Source organism: Montipora capricornis, chromosome 6, assembly GCF_036669925.1.
Source record: "Montipora capricornis isolate CH-2021 chromosome 6, ASM3666992v2, whole genome shotgun sequence".
NCBI classification, from domain to species: Eukaryota; Metazoa; Cnidaria; class Anthozoa; order Scleractinia; family Acroporidae; genus Montipora; species Montipora capricornis.
The window spans coordinates 3,676,637-3,686,636 of NC_090888.1; the positions used below are offsets into that span (position 1 = coordinate 3,676,637).

Here is a 10,000-nt window from a genome sequence, read left to right on the forward strand (position 1 = left end):
TTCCTGTAATTCCAATGGCACAAAATTACCGACAATGTATGGAGACAAAAAAAGCAATATTTAGGAATTCCAAAGAACGGATACCAAGTCTAGTTCATCTCAGTTGTGAACATAAACTTATTTGTTTGGTTTATGAAGGCGGAAGTTGTAAAGTAGAGTCATGTACAGTACATTTTGCTTTGAATTTCCCGCCATGTTGCCCTGATTACCCATGGTTCAATCAAGAGCGTGAACTCGTCTATCCTTGGTTTTCATCCACGTGATGGGACAGCCATGTTGGTGTACAAAACAATAGAAAATGGTTCCACAAGTTTTTGCATAATAATAAAGTCAAATTCCCAAAAGACATTTTACAGCATTGTTCTGTACACCAACATTGGTTGCAGTAGGTTTAGGGAAGTCGATTCGTGCTAGTGACGCCGTGTTAGAGGTAGGGATATGGTAGGGAGCTTTGAGGCTCAAAGACAAGTCAGTTAGCATCAGGAAGCCGTCCTCACTCTCACATGGCAGTGGCCACGAACGCAAGCATACCGCATGAAATATTTGATATCAGGAATTTTGAGCAGAACTAATACCTGATGACCTCTGAGAATGCAAATTCCATTCGTACCAAGGACTCTTTCATCGACCATTCCCAGTAACAAAATCCCTATTCCCAGTGATTCAATTCCTTTTCCAACCGAAAGAATCAGTTCAATCACAGCTCCCGTCTTACCCCTTTACTGACGACCCTCTACTTACGTTTTGTAGTGACTGGGTAATGATGCCAGTGCACAGCTCCTCTTTCCTCGAGACATCTGTATGAGCTGCGATAATTCGCCTGAAATGACTCGCTGAAGACTTCAAACAACAGCGATTTTGTGTTTGGCTATTCTCCGTTTCTCATTTTATATATTTGTGGGGGTCTTCGTTTTTGGACTTCGTTTACCGCATACCGGTCTGGGTGTGTGGAAAACGAAGACCCTACCGTAATTCACAACAGATAGCATATCCCTTGTTTTAAATAACATGAATGATGCGAACGGTTAGTTTCTGATAGGTAGGGTATTATTATTATTTCTTTGGCCGGGGAGGGGGGGGGGGGGGGGGGCGGTCTTCGTTTTCCGGGTCTTCGGTCTTCGTTTTCCGCACACCCAAATCGCTTATTGCGTGTTTGAAACGATTTACATCGTCTAGACGGATAATGCATCTCTCACCCGTCTTTATACAGGACGAATTGAAAGCGAACTAAAAGGCTCATTTAAATGATCTACCCAAAGTCGTCCAGACGCATCATGCTTCTTTTGTATTAAAAACGCCATTCTTGAAAATTTTATGAGAGAGACAAATCACGAAACAGGTCAGATAAATTCCTCAAACGTCGGTTTTAAACTGACAATCCTCGGGCCTACGGTTCACGGGATGAAAATGGCTTAAAACCCCCTTTCGTGTTTACGTGACAATGATAACCAACATGAGTCACGTGGTGCAATTTCTCAGCATGGAGCCCAAGTATAAACCCATATTTAAGACCGTCAATAAGCTATCCCGGCGTTTTTAATGTTTCTCGTTTCATTTGGCAAACTTCAATGGCGTCAAAGTGTTGTTAAAAAGGCATTTATCACTCGCTAAGTGTGTCTATACAATGTCTATAAAACTGAACTAAGACACGTTTCAATTAAGCAAATTCTCCGAATTTCAGTCAGTCAAAATCGCTCGAATCGTGCGAAAGATGAATTCACGGGTGTTTCTCGCTGTCTTGTGTATTTTCGTGCTATCGGCTGCGGATGTGTTTGTTGAGGAGCGTTGTCCACTACCGAGGTGTGGCCGGGAACTGGAGGTTGGTTAAAATTTGTCAACTTCATTCTTTAGTCGTAGTTTATGTTGGTGAGGAACAACTGATCATGAACCGCTGTTAACTGATCGCGGTCAAAAATTCAAAAGCAAGATGGCCAAGATGCAATTCAATCATATGAATACAAGGTCTGTTCAAAACAGTGAGAGGGAAAAGCTCCTAGCTAATTATGATTATTACTTTGTCAGGCGTTGTGGCGCATTTTGCGGGCTAAAATAAAGAATTTGGAATATGTTTGGCCATTTGATTTCTGCAAATGTATGGATATGGAGCCCATACTACCATGCACTGAAAGAAATCACGGCGATCTTTTCAGGGCACAAATTAAATCATGTCTGATTCAACGAAGAATTTGTAAAATTTTCAACATTCTCAGCTAGAGGAAGATCTACAAATTAAAAATTAGAACCTGATTCAGTTCCAAAAAAAAAAAACAACAACAACAGCAACAAAAATGCCCAGACCTCTTGGGTCCCCTGGTTGCGTCGACGAAGGAGACGCTTCCTAATTGAGTGGTTGGGTTATATGTGTGCTTGTGGGTTGCCTATGCATGTTCTAAGCGCGAGAAATCGAAAAAAGAGGTTGCTTGTGGGTTCCAAATCTACGTCAAAATAGCATCGAGCATGCCGATGAATCATCCGCAAAATTTCGGGATAATCGGAGGCAATTACTCAATCATTGGCAACTTTTTATCGAAATCGGTTGATATGACATCATTCTCTGATTTGCCGAAGATCACCTTCGAGCGAGACGTAAATGGCGCCCATGCAGGAAGGTGAAAAACAGGGAATTTTTAGTCAAAATCGGGGGAAAAAATTACGCAGAGAACTTCTTTAGAGCCAAGCGAAAACATCTGGATGGCTTTTATGGCGATTTTTACGTGAAGGATATTCTTGTCAAATAAAGCTTAGCGTCTCACTTGTTGTTTTATCATATTAGTATTCCACGTTGAGTGGTCAAACCTTCGGTCGGAAATGTGTTTTCCACTCTCAAAATTACTTTGAGAGCCTTAATTTTGCGTAGAATAAGCTTTTAGAATGATGTTCTTGTTTTCTGAGAGGATACTTTGCAACTCGGAAGAATTTAGAGTGCGTTTTTCGGAAAATCCACAAACGGATTTGTGATCTCAGATCAATGGATTTCTGCGGTGTCAAAAAAACGCAAAATCCGAAGAAGGATTATTTGCCATGTCAACGCAAACAAACAGACAAACCCAGAATTGTGCGCAATTAAAAAAAAACAAGACGCCTACAGGGGCGTATCCGTAGAGTGCGTGAACAGTTAACACAAATTGTCCAGTTAGAGTTACCTTCAAGTACAGGTAGACGTCGGAAAATAGCCAAAGATTGCTCGGATGATTCGACTGTAATATATCTTAAAGTATTTTGTTGTAAAAACTCATTACTAATGTTACTAAATTTGCAAATGCAAACAACGAAGCCCTATTAGCAGGTTATCAGGATACGGGATCTTTTATTTATTTATTTTTTGGAAGGAGATTTAATTCAAATCCTACAGTTTTACTTGCTTCGTTAACTCTTTTCATCCAAAAATTACAGGATCAGCCTTAAATCATCCGAAAAACTTATTACAAATCACAGTTCAACAACTTATCATCCTGGGCCAGTTGTTCAGAAACTGGGTTTTAGAACGAGTTTTATCCTCTACTCCCAAATGCTGTTCAAGGCTGAAATTCAGAAAAACTTTACATTAGAAGAAGTCAATCTTGAAAAACAAAAATAAGCAAAGGAAACTGTGACCAAAAAGTTGAAAACATGAAACAAAAGTTTACGCTTATCCTGGATTAAGGTAATTGGCTTTCGAACAACCGGGCCCTGTAATCGACGTCTGGTTCTGTAATCCTGGTTTAGTTCCTTGCAAACTGTATAAATTTGCCGTGGCGAAGACAAAAAGACAACATCCGTGCTCTATTTCTCTCAATGCTCAAAAATTCCGTAATTGCGTGTTGTATAGTCCAGTCCAAAGTTCTAATTTTACAATTCCATAATCTTGATTTCAGTAACTTGGTACCAAACGTTCCACAATAACTTGAAATCTCGTTAAGAAAAATCCTTAAATCCAGTAGTCCAGTCCGGATTGAGATCGCCAAAACTGTCTCTATCATCGATTCAAAATTCAACAAAAGCTACAAGTAGTAAATAGTTATCAGAAACTACAACAGTTCGTCCTGATTCTACACTCGAGCTGAACAAAAAACCCAAAAAACCCTTGTCATCGTTTTCGAGAGAACAGACAAACAGCCGAAACTGTTCTGTGCCTGCCCCTTACGGCACTGAAAAAGTACCGTACGTTGTACAATAGTACTTGACCGTAGCCCTTGGCCAAGAAACTAATCTTAGCCAAAAGCCCGAGAAGCGATCAGGATACGGGATAATTAGGTAAAAAAATTGTGGGGATACGGGATTTTTAGTCTGGAGGTGTGGGGGGGGGGGGGGGGGGGTAGAATTGAGGAGATACGGGATATTTTTTAAAGTAAGAACGCATTGCGTGTGGTAGTGCAGTAACTTGACAGTGTTTTTTTCCATAACTGTCAACTGAGCGGCGTTTTGTTTTTTCCAGGAGATTCAAGTCCTTGCACAATATGTAGCTCTAATAGTACACGACATTGTTTGGTATCGTAAATCATTACGGTGCCATGGTAGACATCTTTGCAATATACCCTCTAAGAAGACATGTGGTTCAGTAAAATACTAAGCCCAGAACGATTGAAGAAAATAACAGGAAATCGAGAAACATTTGGCTTCAAAGCCGATATGTTGATCATTTACAACTTCTTTTTCACCACAAGCTTAAGCGTGTACTCTGAGCTTCTGACACCTTTCCAAGACCAATGTTACTAAAGTTTTTTTTCCCTTTCCAGCGGGGTTAGCATCTGGATGGGGGACGTTAAAATATGCGACTTTTGCTGTCAGGAACATACGCCCAAAAATTCTATTTTAACGCTCAAAAATGCGAACAAAGCAAGGTACAGATTTTGCTAGCCTGCTTTATGCAAAACAAATATTGACGAAAAAGTAAATAAATATTAAGATGTAGTTTTTAAGGAGAGCTGCGAAGGAAGTTTTAGGAAGTGTCGATCGAGAATAAAACAATTTGCCATCAGCGAAAAACATTTCGGGAGATTTTTGTTACGTTCCATCAGAGTTCAATTTTTCTATCGTACTTTTGGTCATACAAGTAAAATCGCAAAATCGGAAGTGACATCGATTTTAGCGGCCGCCTGTGATCAAGTTATACCTTGCGTGTTTACTGACAACTCACGAAACAAAGGATACATCTGTGACAAAATGACGGCATAACACCTGGTTTTTGTTAGTGCGTTTTTTTTTCTTTCAAGTGTTATAAAGTTCGACAAGATCTATGTGTGAATTTAACATAAAGATCACAATCGTTGATGCTAGTCCAAGTGTCAGCTGAAGTTAAGCTCCTCCGAATGAGGTTAGTACTTGGATGGGGGACGGCTGCGAAGTCCCCGTGACGGCATAGCTAATCGTTTTTTTTTAACTTGATTTCATTTTTTATCTTGTTTGGCCGTTCAAAGCTATTTTTTTATTTTCTTTCTACGTCAAAACGGCGAACAAACTGGTTCCCAAGAAATATTGGAGTACGTATTCGTTCTATGCAAAATGCTTCTATTGAAGTATTCGTTGTATGCAAAATAATAATGTTCACAGTGGAACACACAAGTACGAAGCAAGATCTAGAAATAACGTAGAAAATTCTCCTTACCTTTAAAGCTTGCCTTTCTCAAAGAAAAAGCATCTATCCACTTTATCGAATAGTTTAATACTGAAACAATCATGGCGGGCGGAAAGATTCTATTATAAATGTTTGCTTTCACCAATCTGACGGAAGTGTGTCACGATGGCCGAGTGGTCTAACGCGCTAGCAGAGAAAAATCGTGATGGCTTGGGAAGTATAGGAGTTCTCCTCGGGGCAGGGAAGTTTGGTAATACCGTAGGGAATATAAATCAGTCCACCCGATCGGAGATTAATTCAATATCCGTGGGGTATGCACATTTGTGACTACCAACAAAAAAAAGATTCCAGCCCGATTTTAAGACGTGGTGCCTTCGGCATTCCACGTAAAAAGAAAAACTAGACGCTCCATGAACATACACTGGGTTGCCTGTGGTACCTGTTACTCAAAAACAGAAGGGAGTGAGTTGGGTGGTATTGAACTGCAGCGTTCCAGTCAAGTCGGGGGTCTTTAAGACCATTTAAGGGCTCACGCAGAAGTCGTGCCAGCAGTGGCCCCTTTGGCTCACACGTTCATACCACGAAAAAGATCTTTTTCGGAGGTTAAAAACCTGGCTACCGGCCTATTAATCATTTTGTCAGTGAAAGAAATAATCCTGTCATCTTCAGAAAAAATAGGCTCGCATTGCGTACGTGTGGTAGTGCAGTAACACAGCGCTTTGTTCCATATTGTCAACTGAGCTGCGTTTTGTCTTCCAGGAGATTCCAGTTGTCTTTGCATGAGTAATATGTAGCTCTAATAGTACACGATATTGTCTTGGTATTTTATACCATTGTAGTGCCATGGTAGATGTCTTATAAGAAGACATGTGGTTACTAGAAAAGTACCAAACCCAGAAAGAATGAAGAAAATAAAAGAGAATCGATAAGCATTGGCTTCTAGGCTGACATGTTACAATTGATCATTTTCAAGTTCCCTAACAACTTCTTTTCACAACAAGTTTAAGCGTCCACTCTTGAGTTTCTGACAGCTTTGTAATACAAAAGCTCGCTGAAATTAATCCCTGTCCGGCGTGGTTAGTATTTGGATGGGTGACCTATAAATATACCACTTTGTAACAGAAGCATATGACCAAAAATGCGAACTAAGCAAGGTACAGATTTTGTTAGACTGCTTTATGCAAAACAAATATTGATGCAAAAGTAAATAAATATTGATACACAGTTTGAGCAGAAAGAAGGTTTCAGGAATGTCGATCGAGAATAAAATATTTTGCCAACAGCAACAAAATTTACGACATGAAAATAACATTAATTTTCAGACTTTCTGAATGAAATGAACTTATATTTGAAAAGCGGGTTATAGACGAATCCTTTTGGAACCACCAAATAAGTGGTGAAAGTGTCTGTAAAACAGGCAATTTCTTAGATCAGTAGCCCATATGAGCGAACAAGAGCCCAATATTACCGCTAATGAAACTTCTGCGGAGCCCGATGACCAGTCACAAGAAACTAACTTGACGTCTTAGCGTGACCTAACCGAAATTGTCTTTGTCTTTTTACAGACAAGGTACATGTAGTATAAAAATAGATTATACATGGGCTCCTAGTCTATAAAAAGACTTTGGCTCAGTATGGGAGTTGTTCGCTCCTAGTCACGGACTCCTGCTTAAATTTTCCAGATAAGTGCAAGGATGACTTCTTCCTTTCGTCTGAAGATTTTTCTGCTTGTAAAACCTATTGAATTTACAACTGAAAAATGAGGGGTGGTCCACAGGGATGGTCAATGGATCGGGTCCATGAAGGGGTCCATGGACCGGGTCCACAGGGGTGGTCCATGGACCAGCGGTCCATGTTTTGTATACGTCCGCTGCTTACAGTGCACTACCAAAAAAATCTTCCCGTATCACATTTCAACCTACGTATGCAAATTTGTTAAGCTCGAAAATTACACAACATGATTAATTCACAAAGGCTAGAAATCCCCCAAAAGCCTTTTCAAGCGAAAAATTTATTGAGGCCAAAAACCTTTTTACCACAATTGCTTGTAATCTCGCAATCTGATTGGCTAATTTTCCGTTGTCGATAAGAGTCTAGACAACGCTGTACGCGTCATGCTCGCGTCAATTTGTCACACAATGTAATAGTCAATCAGGAACGCCCAGTTTGGGAAATAAACCAATCATATTGCGAGAAAGTTATGGACAACGCTTGCTCTTTCTTCGTGTCATGATTTTGGTCACGCTCTGAAATAAAACTTTCTTCGGTGTTGAATATTATGGTAAAAAACAAATAGAAAGTGGTTCAGCGTTGTCTGTACCCTTATCAACAACGATATTTGTCCTCGCAGTGGTCAAAATTTGTTGTGGACTCACGAGGCGGGAATTTTGACCTCTGTGATGACGAATATCGTTGTCGATAAGAGTACAGACGACGCTGAACCATTTTCGATTTGTTTAACTTGCTATTAGAGGCAAAAAACACTTCCCCATTTCATTGCGTGCGTGAAAACAAGAGACCTAATTGTTACTGGAAGACTGTGTAGAGTTGAGTTCAAATAAATATAAATAGCCAGATAATCGACTTATGATACCTTCTCTGTCTTTGGTAAACTCATAAGTTACCAGATAATTTTCCATTTGGTTTCAGTGTTGTACATAACACCACACTTGGTAAAATATTAGAAATACAGTTCACTTTGATATTAAATGTAAGGAGAAATGTAGACTCGGAAAAATATCCGAGTCCCAGATGGGATTTGAACCCACGACCCTCCGTGATCTAGTCGGATGCTCTAACCACTGAGCTACTGGTGACTCTATGGTGAGCAACTGTCAATTTGTGGGTCTCGACTGGAACCGCATCACGCGCCTACACTGCCAAGTATTGACTAGCACATTTGAAACTTACTAACAGCATCGCGCTGTCACATTAATGCATATCAAGATGCAGCCAACCAACCTCCAAAGTGAGTGTGTTAAAGATGAAACAACAACATTGAATATCATTGTTGTTGCTTCATCTTTAACACAGCTCACTTTGATCTGCTTTGATTACGGCTCGGTTGGCGAAAGAGTGTTGCCGAAGTCCATTACTCGTCGCTTTTAAGATTCCGGATATTTATTTTTCACCGCTAATTTCCAATTGACGTTCCAAATTCTTGAGCTCCGTAAGGGTATCCGAAGATCTCACAAAAGCCTTTTCCAGCGTAAAACTTATTAAGACAAACAACATATTTGCCGCTAGAGGCAAAAACCCTTTTCTGTTTCAATTGCGTGCGTACAAACAAGAAACAATCCGTGTCACAAACCATACAGTATGCGAATAAATAAATGTCTCACTATACGGACTACTGGAAATTTAGCTTTGTACAGTTGCCAAACATTACAGTGATTTCCTTCTAGCGTCACTGAACTCGTTGTGGCTTGAAACAATGTTCAAGCAGACCGAGCCAACTACTAAAGCAGAAGACTTGACGCGACAACGAGGCCCTGGCTTTTGAAAATTCAACAATTCAACGGTGCCTACTATTGTTATTGCGCATACGTTCTTCGCATCTCGAGATACTCGGGTTTCCTATCGGTGATGCTTACTAATATCGGGATATTATTCTACGGTTTAAAACTATCCGAAGAAAGTAGATCTTAGTCCGTACTCTTGGTATCCAAAAAGAAAATTGGGGGTAACCATGCATGTTTGAAAGATAATTAAGCTTCCATTTGAGAAAGAACGCCATAAATCGCTTCGTATTTTAAAGCTTTTTACAAATATTATTCAGCAATTATTTTTGAAAAATGCATGGTTACCCCCAATTTTCTTTTTGGATTTCAATAACAATTGTTAAGATCTACATTTCCTGCATTATCATAAGCCGGGGAAAAAAAACCTTTGAATTAGTAAGCACCGTCCTTTATTCTAGAGGATGAGGATTACTTTAGCAAACTGCAGCAGAAAAATCCGCTGAGCTAGAAGACTTAAGGTTGAAATGAAATGAAATTAAAATGGGATCCGTACCTTTCGATACAATATTAAGAAGCTGATTAAGGCGAAGAAAAAATAAAACAAAGAACATTCTCCAAAACAAAGCTAATGAATTGCTCTAGACGAATAAATCGTTTATTACGTGTTTGAGTAAATTCATATGATTTTTAATTTAACAGCCAAAGCTGGTGTCAATTTTCGAATTACCTTGCACTGCGAAAGGTCTTACGAATCTTTCTTTTCTTCAAATCGTTGACAGAAACCCGATCATTGAACAATCACTAATGAACTAAGGGCGGCAGGTCTATTTCGCAGATGACTGAGTGAGAAATAGCCCATTTTCGTTGTAGTAAAATTCAGTCCTAAACCACTGAAAGGCATCAGCTCCATACTCTGGGGAATAAACTCATACAAATCCTTAAATTTATTCCCCAGAACCTCGAGATGATGCCTTTTCACGGTTTC

The 10,000-nt window shown here is 39.7% G+C and overlaps 1 long non-coding RNA gene across 1 annotated transcript in view; it reads left to right on the top strand.

The window, feature by feature from the left end:
• The first annotated feature begins 1,615 nt into the window (after positions 1–1,615).
• LOC138054607 (uncharacterized) overlaps positions 1,616–10,000 on the top strand; it is an 8,723-nt gene continuing 338 nt past the window's right edge. Inside the window, exon 1 of the long non-coding RNA XR_011133316.1 lies at positions 1,616–1,819. This is a non-coding gene — a long non-coding RNA (uncharacterized lncRNA). The remainder of the gene's footprint in view (positions 1,820–10,000) is intronic.